The sequence below is a fragment of the Gymnoscopelus braueri genome (assembly GCF_963280865.1).
Source record: "Gymnoscopelus braueri genome assembly, chromosome: 21".
Taxonomy (NCBI): Eukaryota; Metazoa; Chordata; class Actinopteri; order Myctophiformes; family Myctophidae; genus Gymnoscopelus; species Gymnoscopelus braueri.
In genome coordinates, this window is record NC_137623.1 from 34,374,603 (window position 1) to 34,392,938 (window position 18,336).

An 18,336-nucleotide genomic window follows, 5' to 3' on the forward strand; every position below is an offset into this window, starting at 1 on the left:
CGCCAGTTAGTGCACTAAACATTATACTATTTGATAATTTCGCTTTTTTAAATATTTATTATATTTATCCCGTTTATAATGACCATTCAAAGTAATTGGGTGGTGTGTGTGCAATACAATGACTGTAGTTACTATAAACACTACCCCAAACTACAAATGTATTTGTCTGTAAAGGACACTGCTATACATTCTTCATGTCCTGATGTACAATTAACAACTCTATCCATGTCCTCATGTGTGAAAGTCTCTCTCTATGTCCTCTTGTTATTAATTTATCTATAGAAACCTAATGTGCACATGATTGCTCCAAATTCCTTCAGAACAACATAACCAGGTAGAAGCAGCTTTGGTGAAGAAACAACTTTTTGTTATACTCTTTTTATGTGTGATTGTACATCACATGATCTTAATGTATCTTGAAAAGGTGTTTGTATTGCCTCCAAAAGGAGGATTTATACTATTAATGAAGTTAAGGAGGTAATTAAATGGCTTATAATGTATCAACATGAAATAATAATGAATAGTCTTCACATCAGATCAGGGCACACAAGAGCAATCATGTGCAAATGAAGTTTCTACAACTTGAATTATGTGTCTCAATGGCTCTGCTTGAATAACAAGATGAAGGTGAGAGAGACTCATTCACACACACACACACACACACACACACACACACACACACACACACACACACACACACACACACACGCCCGCCCACCCCCCCCCCACACACACACACAAAATGGACAAACAACAGTGCAACAAACAACAATACAACATATCAAATATCAAAATATACAGTGAAAAATGTATGGTAATATAGCGCCTTTCTCCAAAGTGCTTTGCTACACACACACACACACACACACACACACACACACACACACACACACACACACACACACACACACACACACACACACACACACACACACACACACACACACACACACACACCAGGACACTAATAGTTGTTTATTTCACATGTAAATGACAGCAGGACATGCATGAGATTAAGACATCAGATATATAGTTGAACATATATGTTTCACAAATAATAGTTTTATATCTTTATTTCATGTAACAGAGTTGAGCTGTTAAGCTTTACAACCACACTATGATAGCATAACTTACTATCTTACTATACATAGTTGTAAAATAAGGTGGGAACTTTCCTCTTTCTGTAGCATTGTGTTCAGAAGACTTGAAGAATGCCATTACTTGTTGATGTCACTAAAGGCGCAGTTCATACTTTTTACAGAGGGGGTAATGACTTGTGTAACGTGGTTGAGTGTGACTGAGGGCCAGAACTATACTGAGATTTTAATGATATATTCATCAAAGCAATAAAGCACAGATTGTATGTAATGGAATAATGTATGGATTTCTTTTGTATTTTTAGTCTTATCTCAAGTTTCTTAGGCAGGCACTGGTGTGTTAATATTGTGATAAAACTGTGCATGAGAATGCTACTCACACCAAAGTCCTTGTAATGGTGGCCCAAGGCAGAATAAACTAAATAGTGGTCTTCCAGAGACAAGAAGGTGGCCGCAAACAGTGGTCAGTGTGGAAAAGGTTTACTCAGTCAAGCAACCTAAAACATCATGAGAACATACACATACAAGATAAATCTGATCAGTGTGAACAGTATGACTAGAGCTTTATTTTTTATTATTGTTTATTAAGACTTGTAAACTGTTATAAAGTCATGCAGATGTTCATTGCTATAGAAATGACTTCATCGGAAATGAGAGACTCATCCATTTATTGTAAATGTAAATGAAAGCAGGACATGAAAAATGGTTAGCAGTGATGACCGTTACAGAAAAAGGTGAAATTAAATGTATATTTTGCTTTTCATATCAGAGACAGTTTGAGGTGAACTATTTATGTAATGTGTTTATGGTAACTTAATTAATCACATTATACCACAAAGCAGCCCACCACCACCTGGGTTTAGAACAAAGAAAAAAAACTTGAATATACTTCAATGAAAACAACTTTGACAGAAAAAGGCAAATTTGAACCTTGATAATAAAATATCTAATTCGGTCAGCTGTTGCACCTTGACCTCTCACCATGACACACAAGGGTCAATAAGCAGAACAGTGTACATCCAATCTTAACACAAATACTATTGTTGTCTTATAATATAATGGTATATTTAACTTCATTACACCTAGTTGTTATATTGCTGAACATGTCCCATCAATATTTGACTTATTGTACCAAGTGAGTGACAAATAAACCCTTATTGATTCATTCTTGATGATTGTTTTCTTATTTTTTTCTTGTATGAAGAATTTTTAAGGTAATAATGATAAAATCACAGTAAGTTGGTGTCTGGCAGTGCCGCCAGTTAGTGCACTAAACATTATACTATTTGATAATTTCGCTTTTTTTAAATATTTATTATATTTATCCCGTTTATAATGACCATTCAAAGTAATTGGGTGGTGTGTGTGCAATACAATGACTGTAGTTACTATAAACACTACCCCAAACTACAAATGTATTTGTCTGTAAAGGACACTGCTATACATTCTTCATGTCCTGATGTACAATTAACAACTCTATCCATGTCCTCATGTGTGAAAGTCTCTCTCTATGTCCTCTTGTTATTAATTTATCTATAGAAACCTAATGTGCACATGATTGCTCCAAATTCCTTCAGAACAACATAACCAGGTAGAAGCAGCTTTGGTGAAGAAACAACTTTTTGTTATACTCTTTTTATGTGTGATTGTACATCACATGATCTTAATGTATCTTGAAAAGGTGTTTGTATTGCCTCCAAAAGGAGGATTTATACTATTAATGAAGTTAAGGAGGTAATTAAATGGCTTATAATGTATCAACATGAAATAATAATGAATAGTCTTCACATCAGATCAGGGCACACAAGAGCAATCATGTGCAAATGAAGTTTCTACAACTTGAATTATGTGTCTCAATGGCTCTGCTTGAATAACAAGATGAAGGTGAGAGAGACTCATTCACACACACACACACACACACACACACACACACACACACACACACACACACACACGCCCGCCCACCCCCCCCCCCACACACACACACAAAATGGACAAACAACAGTGCAACAAACAACAATACAACATATCAAATATCAAAATATACAGTGAAAAATGTATGGTAATATAGCGCCTTTCTCCAAAGTGCTTTGCTACACACACACACACACACACACACACACACACACACACACACACACACACACACACACACACACACACACACACACACACACACACACACACACACACCAGGACACTAATAGTTGTTTATTTCACATGTAAATGACAGCAGGACATGCATGAGATTAAGACATCAGATATATAGTTGAACATATATGTTTCACAAATAATAGTTTTATATCTTTATTTCATGTAACAGAGTTGAGCTGTTAAGCTTTACAACCACACTATGATAGCATAACTTACTATCTTACTATACATAGTTGTAAAATAAGGTGGGAACTTTCCTCTTTCTGTAGCATTGTGTTCAGAAGACTTGAAGAATGCCATTACTTGTTGATGTCACTAAAGGCGCAGTTCATACTTTTTACAGAGGGGGTAATGACTTGTGTAACGTGGTTGAGTGTGACTGAGGGCCAGAACTATACTGAGATTTTAATGATATATTCATCAAAGCAATAAAGCACAGATTGTATGTAATGGAATAATGTATGGATTTCTTTTGTATTTTTAGTCTTAGCTCAAGTTTCTTAGGCAGGCACTGGTGTGTTAATATTGTGATAAAACTGTGCATGAGAATGCTACTCACACCAAAGTCCTTGTAATGGTGGCCCAAGGCAGAATAAACTAAATAGTGGTCTTCCAGAGACAAGAAGGTGGCCGCAAACAGTGGTCAGTGTGGAAAAGGTTTACTCAGTCAAGCAACCTAAAACATCATGAGAACATACACATACAAGATAAATCTGATCAGTGTGAACAGTATGACTAGAGCTTTATTTTTTATTATTGTTTATTAAGACTTGTAAACTGTTATAAAGTCATGCAGATGTTCATTGCTATAGAAATGACTTCATCGGAAATGAGAGACTCATCCATTTATTGTAAATGTAAATGAAAGCAGGACATGAAAAATGTTTAGCAGTGATGACCGTTACAGAAAAAGGTGAAATTAAATGTATATTTTGCTTTTCATATCAGAGACAGTTTGAGGTGAACTATTTATGTAATTTGTTTATGGTAACTTAATTAATCACATTATACCACAAAGCAGCCCACCACCACCTGGGTTTAGAACATAGAAAAAAACTTGAATATACTTCAATGAAAACAACTGACAGAAAAAGGCAAATGTGAACCTTGATAATAAAATATCTAATTCGGTCAGCTGTTGCACCTTGACCTCTCACCATGACACAAGGGGCAATAAGCAGAACAGTGTACATCCAATCTTAAGACCTGACTCTGATTGGAGAATGATTTCATATTAACTCATATATTCATTGTCAGTCAGTGAATACAACTTTGTTGAAGTCTGAAGATAGGCCTACTGATTGTCTGTTTACTGTAGGCCTACATGCATTTCATAATATATGCATTTATAACTACAGTGTGTCATATTCATCTTATAGTATTTAAGACATATTTGAATTACATGAAGATTACAAATCAATTCATCCACAAATGGATGCTCTTCCTTTTCTTGTAACAGAAAGTCAACAGTTTCTGGACGGTTGCATGGATGGAGCATGTGGGGGAGGAGGGAGGGGCATGTAGAAGTATGTTGTGATTGGTGGAGAGATGGTTGTATCGTTCTCTTTGTCCAATCATTCAAAGCAGTTACTGGTTCCACCCCAGGCTCTCTAGTATAAGAAGAGTTTATAATTGGCAGTTCTCCACAACTCCTCCAGGATATCAATCATTGCTGATCAGATCTGATTGTGGAGACCAGACTTCAGGTGAAGATGAACTCTCTCAACCCCACCAGGGACAATTCTGCTGAACAGGAGGAACACAAAGACCTCGGTATGTTACTTGCTCTCCCTCCTTTTTCATTTCCCTGTTCTGTCATATTTCCGTTGTTGTTTCTTTCTTTCTTTTCAAGTTTAAAACATACACGTCCCACTATTCATTTTATACCTATAAATATATATCTTATATTTTGTTTCATTGTAATTTGACAAGTAGTTTTGCTGTAGATTAGATTTATATCGTTAAGGTTCTGCCTCACAGTTCAACCAAATAATAAATTTAGAATGCAAGTGCTTTTATTATTACTTAAGTCTTAAGTAACCACTTTATACTAGCATATCCAAAAGCTTTCAATGTGTTGCATCATGAGTTGTTGTGAGCTTGTAGAACGGCTATTTTAGCCATGTAAATTTTTATTAGGGGTATTAAGGACATTGTTAGCTAGCTACTTGACAAAAAGGTTGTGGTTTTATTGCAAAATATAGTATCTAAGTCCACAAAGTACTGTATTTCTACCTCTCAACGATCTTTCCTTTATCTGTGTTTCCAATCCAGTGTTGCATCATCAGTCTGGCTTCCCTGTCATACCAGAGGTGAATGAAGAAAGAAGCTTGGCTAAGCAAAAACTCCACTGCTGTGATCAGTGTGGAAAAAACTTCCCTAAAATGTCTAAACTTAAAATACACCAGAGAATTCACACTGGAGAGAAACCCTATGGATGTGACCAATGTGGACAACACTTTGCTGTGATATCTGCCCTTAAAACACACCAGAGAATTCACACTGGAGAGAAACCCTATGGATGTGACCAGTGTGGACACAACTTTGCTGTGATGGCTTCCCTTAAAACACACCAGAGAATTCACACTGGAGAGAAACCCTATGGATGTGACCAGTGTGGACAACACTTCTCTATAATGTCTAACCTTAAAAAACACCAGATAATTCACACTGGAGAGAAACCATATGGATGTGACCAGTGTGGACACCACTTCTCTGATATGGCCAGGCTTAAAAGACATCAGATAATTCACACAGGAGAGAAATCCTATGGATGTGATCATTGTGGGCAGCACTTCTCTCAAATGGCAAATCTTAAACGACACCAGAGAATTCACACTGGAGAGAAACCCTATGGATGTGATCAGTGTGGTCAACACTTCTCTCTGATGTCCAACCTTAAAACACACCAGAGAATTCACACTGGAGAGAAACCGTATGGATGTGACCAGTGTGGACAACACTTCTCTGGTATGACCAACCTTAAAGCACACCAGAGAATTCACACTGGAGAGAAACCTTATGGATGTGACCAGTGTGGACAACACTTTTCTCAAATGTCCAGCCTTAAACGACACACCAGAAGAATTCACACTGGAAAGAAACCCTAGAGCTGTGAACAATCTTCGTTAAATAGACACCAGAGAATTCACACAGGATTGAAATCCTAATTTTGGTCAATGACTCGGTTAAGCAGCCTAAAATGCATCAAAGATACAATATTGTGAACAGTGTGACAAGCACTTCATTAGAAAGGATCAGAAACATGCAACATGATGACCCATTGTTGTTCCTTTAAGCAGTTGTTTATTAAGTCTGCTGAGCTGTTATGAACCTATTACTAGTATATTAGCATTGCCGTTATAGATGTGTGGACACAAGTGTTTTACTAATGTATTAACACTGCACGAGAATGCTACTCACACCAAAGTCCTTGTAGTGGTGGCCCACGGCAGAATAAACAAAATATTGGTCTTCAAGAGACAAGAAGGTGGCTGCACATTGGTAGCTAATATTGTATTATAGGACTTGTCCCACCGAACTTGTCCCACCAAATGTTATAGGATGCAAAAAAACAAAGGTTTTTGTACTCTGTGTCCTATAATAAAATATTGGCACTTTGGCTACCAGTGTGTGCGGCCACTTCCTTGTCTCTTGAAGACCACTATTTAATACACACATTGTAGTGCATGTAGTTTTCAAAGTAATGATTATAAAATTACAGGTATGGTGGTGTCTGGTGTTGAAGCCAGTTAGTACACCTTGTTTCATATGTATGCCTTTTGACTTCTTGTATATTCTTGACTGCTGCTATAGATACCATACCTGTCTTAAATAGGTTTAGCATACCTGCTTTTGTAACTACTTATTGGCTATTGTTTCCTTATATATAATGGTATTTTTCACTTCAATACACCTAGTTGTTATATTGCATTGTTGTGTTATCACTGTCTTTGCTGAACATGTCCCCTCAATATTACACTTATTGTACTAAGTGAGTGACAAATAAAGCCTTTATTGATTCTTAATTATTAGTTTCTCCTTTTTTATTATATGAAGAATTGTCAAGGTAATAATGATAAAATCACAGTAAGTTGGTGTCTGGCAGTGCCGCCAGTTAGTGCACTAAACATTATACTATTTGATAATTTCGCTTTTTTAAATATTTCTTATATTTATCCCGTTTATAATGACCTTTCAAATTAATTGGGTGGTGTGTGTGTGTGCGCAATATAATGACTGTAGTTACTGTAAACACTACCCCAAACTACAAATGTATTGTCTGCAAAGGACACTGCTATACATTCTACATGTCCTGATGTACAATTAACAACTCTATCCATGTCCTCATGTGTGAGTTGTCTCTCTCTATGTCCTCTTGTTATTCATTTATCTATAGAAACCTAATGTGCACATGATTGCTCCAAATTCCGTCAGAACAACATAACCAGGTAGAAGCACCTTTGGTGAAGAAACAACTTTTTGTTATACTCTGTTTATGTGTGATTGTACATCACATGATCTTAATGTATCTTGAAAAAGTGTTTGTATTGCCTCCAAAAGGAGGCTTTTTACTATTAATGAAGTTAAGGAGGTAATTAAATGGCTTATAATTTATCAACATGAAATAATAATGAATAGTCTTCACATCAGATCAGGGCACACAAGAGCAATCATGTGCAAATGAAGTTTCTACAACTTGAAAGTTGAAAGGCCTTGCAAGTGTCTCAATGACTCTGCTTGAATAACAAGATGAAGGTGAGAGAGACTCATTCACACACTCACACACACACACACACACACACACACACACACACACACACACACACACACACACACACACACACACACACACACACACACACACACACACACACACACACACACACACACACACACACACACCAGGACACTAATAGTTGTTTATTTCACATGACAGCAGGACATGCATGAGATTAAGACATCAGATATATAGTTGAACATATATGTTTCACAAATAATAGTTTTATATCTTTATTTCATGTAACAGAGTTGAGCTGTTAGGCTTTACAACCACACTATGATAGCATAACTTACTATCTTACTATACATAGTTGTAAAATAATGTGGGAACTTTCCTCTTTCTGTAGCATTGTGTTCAGAAGACTTGAAGAATGCCATTACTTGTTGATGTCACTAAAGGGGCAGTTCATACTTTTTACAGAGGGGGTAATGACTTGTGTAACGTGGTTGAGTGTGACTGAGGGCCAGAACTATACTGAGATTTTAATGATTTATTCATCAAAGCAATAAAGCACATATTGTATGTAATGGAATAAAATATGGATTTATTTTGTATTTTTAGTCATATCTCAAGTTTCTTAGGCAGGTAAAGAAGGAAAGCACAGTGATGTTGAATGGGATCCAGGCAGGTCCATGATTCGAACAGTATGGCATGCATTAAACATCAGCTTTTCATTAAGCTTTATTTAACATGTAAATGACAGCACGACATGCAGAATAGCAATGATAGCGGTTAATAGTTTACTCTTCAAAGTCAGATAAAGGTTGTGCAGTGCATGGTCTCCCATTACTTTTGAGCTTTCAAAATACATAAAGTGAAATTCCCTTGTGCCACATAAATTGTACATCTTCACTTGTGCTATTGATGGAGTCCATGGATTTCAGAAGATGGTCTATTTATTTACCTTTTAGTAATAACATGGTTACAAAACAAACAGATTAATTAGACTCCCTTTCTTTCCCCCTATTAGAGGGTAGATGATTGTCCTCCTCTTTGAGGGCATTTACTCCTGTATTATGAGACACCACTTTTGATCACCCAGGATGCAAGGGTGAACCGGCCCATCACACCTAGGATGTATTGAAATGCAAAGTTGCATGATGATCCATTGTTGTTCTTTTAAGCAGTTTTTTGTATTAAGTCTGCTGATCTGTCATGAACCTATTACATGTAATTATAGATGCATATTATAGATTATAGATGTGTGGCCACTGGTGTGTTAATATTGTGATAAAACTGTGCACGAGAATGCTACTCACACCAAAGTCCTTGTAATGGTGGCCCAAGGCAGAATAAACTAAATAGTGGTCTTCCAGAGACAAGAAGGTGGCCGCACACAGTGTCAGTGTGGAAAAGGTTTACTCAGTCAAGCAACCTAAAACGTCATGAGCACATACACATACAAGATAAATCTGATCAGTGTGAACAGTGTGACGAGAGCTTCATTTTTTATTATTGTTTATTAAGACTTGTAAACTGTTATAAAGTCATGCAGATGTTCATCTTAGATAGGGTGACAATAGTGTGCAGATGAATGAAATCTTGGTTGTTATACTCAATGAATTGCATGTACAATTTGAAATGAAAATTTTCTGGGAAAAATCAATGTTAAAAAAAAATGACAAATTGTGTTAGCACAGTATTTTTGGAACTTGTCCCACCAAATGTTTAGTTCTTGTACCTGAGTGACAAATAAACCTCACCTTATTGATTCTTTATTATTTTGTAGTACTTTCTTATTTGTATCAAGAGTTTTCAAAGTAATAATTATAAAACAATAAAGACTATTATGTGGTCTCTGAAGCTACAGACTTTGTCTATAAAGAAGGACCGGAATGTCTCACATCTCTCAATAGAAATGACTTCATTGGAAATGAGAGACTCATCCATTTATTGTAAATGTAAATGAAAGCAGGACATGAAAAATGTTTAGCAGTGATGACCGTTACAGAAAAAGGTGAAATTAAACGTGTATTTTGCTTTTCATATCAGAGACAGTTTGAGGTGAACTATTTATGTAGTGTGTTTATGGTAACTTAATTAATCACATTATACCACAAAGCAGCCCACCACCACCTGGGTTTAGAACATAGAAAAAAACTTGAATATACTTCAATGAAAACAACTTTGACAGAAAAAGGCAAATGTGAACCTTGATAATAAAATATCTAATTCGGTCAGCTATTGCACCTTGACCTCTCACCATGACACAAGGGGCAATAAGCAGAACAGTGTACATCCAATCTTAAGACCTGACTCTGATTGGAGAATGATTTCATATTAACTCATATATTCATTGTCAGTCAGTGAATACAACATTGTTGAAGTCTGAAGATAGGCCTACTGATTGTCTGTTTACTGTAGGCCTACATGCATTTCATAATATATGCATCTATAACTACAGGGTGTCATATTCATCTTATAGTATTTAAGACATATTTGAATTACATGAAGATTACAAATCAATTCATCCACAAATGGATGCTCTTCCTTTTCTTGTAACAGAAAGTCAACAGTTTCTGGACGGTTGCATGGATGGAGCATGTGGGGGAGGAGGGAGGGGCATGTAGAAGTATGTTGTGATTGGTGGAGAGATGGTTGTATCGTTCTCTTTGTCCAATCATTCAAAGCAGTTACTGGTTCCACCCCCGGCTCTCTAGTATAAGAAGAGTTTATAATTGGCAGTTCTCCACAACTCCTCCAGGATATCAATCATTGCTGATCAGATCTGATTGTGGAGACCAGATTTCAGGTGAAGATGAACTCTCTCAACCCCACCAGGGACAATTCTGCTGAACAGGAGGAACACAAAGACCTCGGTATGTTACTTGCTCTCCCTCCTTTTTCATTTCCCTGTTCTGTCATATTTCCGTTGTTGTTTGTTTCTTTCCTTTCAAGTTTAAAACATACACGTCCCACTATTCATTTTATACCTATAAATATATATCTTATATTTTGTTTCATTGTAATTTGACAAGTAGTTTTGCTGTAGATTAGATTTATATCGTTAAGGTTCTGCCTCACAGTTCAACCAAATAATACATCAGAATGCAAGTGCTTTTAGTATTACTTAACAGTCTTAAGTAACCACTTTATACTAGCATATCCAAAAGCTTTCAATGTGTTGCATCATGAGTTGTTGTGAGCTTGTAGAACGGCTATTTTAGCCATTTTATTTTTTATTAGGGGTATTAAGGACATTGTTAGCTAGCTACTTGACAAAATGGTTGTGGTTTTATTGCACAATATAGTATCTAAGTCCACAAAGTACTGTCTTTCTACCTCTCAACGATCTTTCCTTTATCTGTGTTTCCAATCCAGTAGTGCATCATCAGTCTGGCTTCCCTGTCATACCAGAGGTGAATGAACAAAGAAGCTTGGCTAAGCAAAAACTCCACTGCTGTGATCAGTGTGGAAATAACTTCCCTAAAATGTCTAAACTTAAAATACACCAGAGAATTCACACTGGAGAGAAACCCTATGGATGTGACCAATGTGGACAACACTTTGCTGTGATATCTTCCCTTAAAACACACCAGAAAATTCACACTGGAGAGAAACCCTATGGATGTGACCAGTGTGGACAAAACTTTGCTATGATGGCTTCCCTTAAAACACACCAGAGAATTCACACTGGAGAGAAACCCTATGGATGTGACCAGTGTGGACAACACTTCTCTATAATGTCTAATCTTAAACGACACCAGAAAATTCACACTGGAGAGAAACCCTATGGATGTGACCAGTGTGGACAACACTTTGCTGTGATATCTTCCCTTAAAACACACCAGAGAATTCACACTGGAGAGAAACCCTATGGATGTGACCAGTGTGGACAACACTTCTCTATAATGTCTAACCTTAAAAAACACCAGATAATTCACACTGGAGATAAACCCTATGGATGTGACCAGTGTGGACAACACTTCTCTATAATGTATAATCTTAAACGACACCAGAGAATTCACACTGGAGAGAAACCATATGGATGTGACCAGTGTGGACAACACTTCTCTAATATGACCAACCTTAAAGCACACCAGAGAATTCACACTGGAGAGAAACCCTATGGATGTGACCAGTGTGGACAACACTTCTCTATAATGTCTAACCTTAAAACACACCAGAGAATTCACACTGGAGAGAAACCATATGGATGTGATCAGTGTGGTCAACACTTCTCTCTGAAGTCCGACCTTAAAACACACCAGAGAATTCACACTGGAGAGAAACCGTATGGATGTGACCAGTGTGGACAACACTTTTCTCAAATGTCCAGCCTTAAACGACACAGAAGAATTCACACTGGAAAGAAACCCTAGAGCTGTGAACAATCTTCGTTAAATAGACACCAGAGAATTCACACAGGATTGAAATCTTAATTTTGGTCAATGACTCGGTTAAGCAGCCTAAAATGCATCAAAGATACAATATTGTGAACAGTGTGACAAGCACTTCATTAGAAAGGATCAGAAACATGCAACATGATGACCCATTGTTGTTCCTTTAAGCAGTTGTTTATTAAGTCTGCTGAGCTGTTATGAACCTATTACTAGTATATTAGCATTGCCGTTATAGATGTGTGGACACAAGTGTTTTACTAATGTATTAACACTGTGCACGAGAATGCTACTGAGACCAAAGTCCGTGTAGTGGTGGCCCACGGCAGAATAAACAAAATAGTGGTCTTCAAGAGACAAGAAGGTGGCTGCACATTGGTAGCTAATATTGTATTATAGGATGCAAAAAAACTAAGGTTATTGTACTCTGTGTCCTATAATAAAATATTGGCACTTTGGCTACCAGTGTGTGCGGCCACCTCCTTGTCTCTTGAAGACCACTATTTAATACACACATTGTAGTGCATGTAGTTTTCAAAGTAATGATTATAAAATTACAGGTATGGTGGTGTCTGGTGTTGAAGCCAGTACACTTTGTTTTATATATGTATGCCTTTTCAAGCAACCTAAAACATCATGAGAACATACACATACAAGATAAATCTGATCAGTGTGAACAGTATGACGAGAGCTTCATTTTTTATTATTGTTTATTAAGACTTGTAAACTGTTATAAAGTCATGCAGATGTTCATTGCTATAGAAATGACTTCATCGGAAATGAGAGACTCATCCATTTATTGTAAATGTAAATGAAAGCAGGACATGAAAAATGGTTAGCAGTGATGACCGTTACAGAAAAAGGTGAAATTAAATGTATATTTTGCTTTTCATATCAGAGACAGTTTGAGGTGAACTATTTATGTAATGTGTTTATGGTAACTTAATTAATCACATTATACCACAAAGCAGCCCACCACCACCTGGGTTTAGAACAAAGAAAAAAAACTTGAATATACTTCAATGAAAACAACTTTGACAGAAAAAGGCAAATTTGAACCTTGATAATAAAATATCTAATTCGGTCAGCTGTTGCACCTTGACCTCTCACCATGACACACAAGGGTCAATAAGCAGAACAGTGTACATCCAATCTTAACACAAATACTATTGTTGTCTTATAATATAATGGTATATTTAACTTCATTACACCTAGTTGTTATATTGCTGAACATGTCCCATCAATATTTGACTTATTGTACCAAGTGAGTGACAAATAAACCCTTATTGATTCATTCTTGATGATTGTTTTCTTATTTTTTTCTTGTATGAAGAATTTTTAAGGTAATAATGATAAAATCACAGTAAGTTGGTGTCTGGCAGTGCCGCCAGTTAGTGCACTAAACCTTATACTATTTGATAACTTCGCCTTTTTAAATATTTCTTATCTTTATCCCGTTTATAATGGCCATTAAAAGTAATCGGGTGGTGTGTGTGCAATATAATGACTGTAGTTACTATAAACACTACCCCAAACTACACATTACTTTGTCTGTAAAGGACACTGCTACACATTCTACATGTCCTGATGTACAATTAACAACTCTATCCATGTCCTCATGTGTGAGAGTCTCTCTTTATGTCCTCTTGTTATTCATTTATCTATAGAAACCTAATATGCATGCACCTAACATGCTCCAAATTCCTTCAGAACAACATAACCAGGTAGAAGCAGCTTTGGCGAAAAAACAACTTGTTGTTATACTCTGTTTATGTGTGATTGTACATCACATGATCTTAATGTATCTTGAAAAAGTGTTTGTCTTACCTCCAAAAGGAGGATTTTTACTATTAATGAAGTTAAGGAGGTAATTAAATGGCTTATAATTTATCAACATGAAATAATAATGAATAGTCTTCACATCAGATCAGGGCACACAAGAGCAATCATGTGCAAATGAAGTTTCTACAACTTGAATGGCCTTGCAAGTGTCTCAATGGCTCTGCTTGAATAACAAGATGAAGGTGAGAGAGACTCATTCACATACACACACACACACACACACACACACACACACACACACACACACACACACACACACACACACACACACACACACACACACACACACACACACACACACCTCCACACACACCCACACACCAGGACACTAATAATTGTTTATTTCACATGTAAATGACAGCAGGACATGCATGAGATTAAGACATCAGATATATAGTTGAACATATATGTTTCACAAATAATAGTTTTATATCTTTATTTCATGTAACAGAGTTGAGCTGTTAAGCTTTACAACCACACTATGATAGCATAACTTACTATACATAGTTTTAAAAGAAGGTGGGAACTTTCCTCTTTCTGTAGCATTGTGTTCAGAAGACTTGAAGAATGCCATTACTTGTTGATGTCACTAAAGGGGCAGTTCATACTGGTTACAGAGGGGGTAATGACTTGTGTAACGTGGTTGAGTGTGACTGAGGGCCAGAACTATACTGAGATTTTAATGATTTATTCATCAAAGCAATAAAGCACATATTGTATGTAATGGAATCAAATATGTATTTATTTTGTATTTTTAGTCATATCTCAAGTTTCTTAGGAAGGTAAAGAGGGAAAGCACAGTGATGTTGAATGGGATTCAGGCAGGTCCATGATTCGAACAGTATGACATGCATTAAACATCAGCTTTTCATTAAGCTTTATTTAACATTTAAATGATAGCACGACATGCAGAATAGCAATGATAGCGGTTAATAGTTTACTCTTCAAAGTCAGATAAAGGTTGTGCAGTGCATGGTCTCCATTACTTTTGAGCTTTCAAAGTACATAAAGTGAAATTCCCTTGTGCCACATAAATTGTACATCTTCACTTGTGCTATTGATGGAGTCCATGGATTTCAGAAGTTGGTATATTTATTTACCTTTTAGTAATAACATGGTTACAAAACAAACAGATAAAGTGTATTAGACTCCCTTTCTTTCCCCCTATTAGAGGGTAGATGATTGTCCTCCTCTTTGAGGGCATTTACTCCTGTATTATGAGACACCACTTTTGATCACCCAGGATGCAAGGGTGAACCGGCCCATCACACCCAGGATGTATTGAAATGCTAAGATGCATGATGATCCATTGTTGTTCTTTTAAGCAGTTTTTTATTAAGTCTGCTGAGCTGTCATGAACCTATTACATGTATATTAGCATTGCCGTATAGATGTGTGGACACTGGTGTGTTAATATTGTGATAAAACTGTGCACGAGAATGCTACTCACACCAAAGTCCTTGTAATGGTGGCCCAAGGCAGAATAAATTAAATAGTGGTCTTCCAGAGACAAGTAGGTGGCTGCACAGAGTGGTCAGTGTGGAAAAGGTTTACTCAGTCAAGCAACCTAAAACGTCATGAGCACATACACATACAAGATAAATCTGATCAGTGTGAACAGTATGACGAGAGCTTCATTTTTTATTATTGTTTATTAAGACTTGTAAACTGTTATAAAGTCATGCAGATGTTCATCTTAGATAGGGTGACAATAGTGTGCAGATGAATGAAATCTTGGCTGTTGTACTCAATGAATTGCATGTACAATTTGAAATTTTGAAACAATTTTTTGGGAAAAAATCTATGTTAAAAAAAATGTAACCGTGTCAAATTGCGTTAGCACAGTATTTTTGGAACTTGTCCCACCAAATGTTTAGTTCTTGTACCTGAGTGACAAATAAACCTCACCTTATTGATTCTTTACTCTTTTGTAGTACTTTCTTATTTGTATCAAGAGTTTTCAAAGTAATAATTATAAAACAATAAAGACTATTATGTGGTCTCTGAAGCTACAGACTTTGTCTATAAAGAAGGACCGGAATGTCTCACATCTCTCAATAGAAATGACTTCATTGGAAATGAGAGACTCATCCATTTACTGTAAATGTTAATGAAAGCAGGACATGAACATTTTTTAGCAGTGATGACCGTTACAGAAAAAGTTGAAATTAAATGTATATTTTGCTTTTCATATCAGAGACAGTTTGAGGTGAACTATTTATGTAATTTGTTTATGGTAACTTCATTAATCACATTATACCACAAAGCAGCCCACCACCACCTGGGTTTAGAACATAGAAAAAAACTTTAATATACTTCAATGAAAACAACTTTGAGAGAAAAAAAGGCAAATGTGAACCTTGATAATAAAATATCTAATTCGGTCAGCTGTTGCACCTTGACCTCTCACCATGACACAAGGGGCAATAAGCAGAACAGTGTACATCCAATCTTAAGACCTGACTCTGATTGGAGAATGATTTCATATTAACTCATATATTCATTGTCAGTCAGTGAATACAACATTGTTGAAGTCTGAAGATAGGCCTACTGATTGTCTGTTTACTGTAGGCCTACATGCATTTCATAATATATGCATCTATAACTACAGGGTGTCATATTCATCTTATAGTATTTAAGACATATTTGAATTACATACAGATTACAAATCAATTCATCCACAAATGGATGCTCTTCCTTTTCTTGTAACAGAAAGTCAACAGTTTCTGGACGGTTGCATGGATGGAGCATTTGGGGGAGGAGGGAGGGGGATGTAGAAGTATGTTTTGATTGGTGGAGAGATGGTTGTATCGTTCTCTTTGTCCAATCATTCAAAGCAGTTACTGGTTCCACCCCAGGCTCTCTAGTATAAGAAGAGTTTATAATTGGCAGTTCTCCACAACTCCTCCAGGATATCAATCATTGCTGATCAGATCTGATTGTGGAGACCAGACTTCAGGTGAAGATGAACTCTCTCAACCCTACCAGGGACAATTCTGCTGAACAGGAGGAACACAAAGACCTCGGTATGTTACTTGCTCTCCCTCTTTTTTCATTTCCCCGTTCTGTCATATTTCCGTTGTTGTTTGTTTCTTTCTTTTCAAGTTTAAAACATACACGTCCCACTATTCATTTTATACCTATAAATATATATCTTATATTTTGTTTCATTGTAATTTGACAAGTAGTTTTGCTGTAGATTAGATTTATATCGTTAAGGTTCTGCCTCACAGTTCAACCAAATAAAACATGTAGAATGCAAGTGCTTTTAGTATTACTTAAGTCTTAAGTAACCACTTTATACTAGCATATTCAAAAGCTTTCAATTTGTTGCATCATTGTGAGCTTGTAGAACGGCTATTTTAGCCATGTCATTTGTTATTAGGGGTATTAAGGATATTGTTAGCTAGCTACTTGACAAATGGTTGTGGTTTTATTGCACAATTAGTATCTAAGTCCACAAAGTACTGTGTCTCAACTATCTTTCCTTTATCTGTGTTTCCAATCCAGTGTTGCATCATCAGTCTGGCTTTCCTGTCATACCAGAGGTGAATGAACAAAGAAGCTTGGCTAAGCAAAAACTCCACTGCTGTGATCAGTGTGGAAAAAACTTCCCTAAAATGTCTAAACTTAAAATACACCAGAGAATTCACACTGGAGAGAAACCCTATGGATGTGACCAATGTGGACAACACTTTGCTGTGATATCTTCCCTTAAAAAACACCAGAGAATTCACACTGGAGAGAAACCATATGGATGTGACCAGTGTGGACAACACTTCTCTTATAGGACCAACCTTAAAAGACACCATAGAACTCACACTGGAGAGAAAGCATATGGATGTGAGCAGTGTGGACAACACTTTGCTGTGATGGCTTCCCTTAAAACACACCAGAGAATTCACACTGGAGAGAAACCCTATGGATGTGACCAGTGTGGACAACACTTCTCTATAATGTCTAACCTTAAAAAACACCAGAGAATTCACACTGGAGAGAAAGCATATGGATGTGACCAGTGTGGACAACACTTCTCTGATATGGCCAACCTTAAAAGACATCAGATAATCCACACAGGAGAGAAATCATATGGATGTGATCATTGTGGGCATCACTTCTC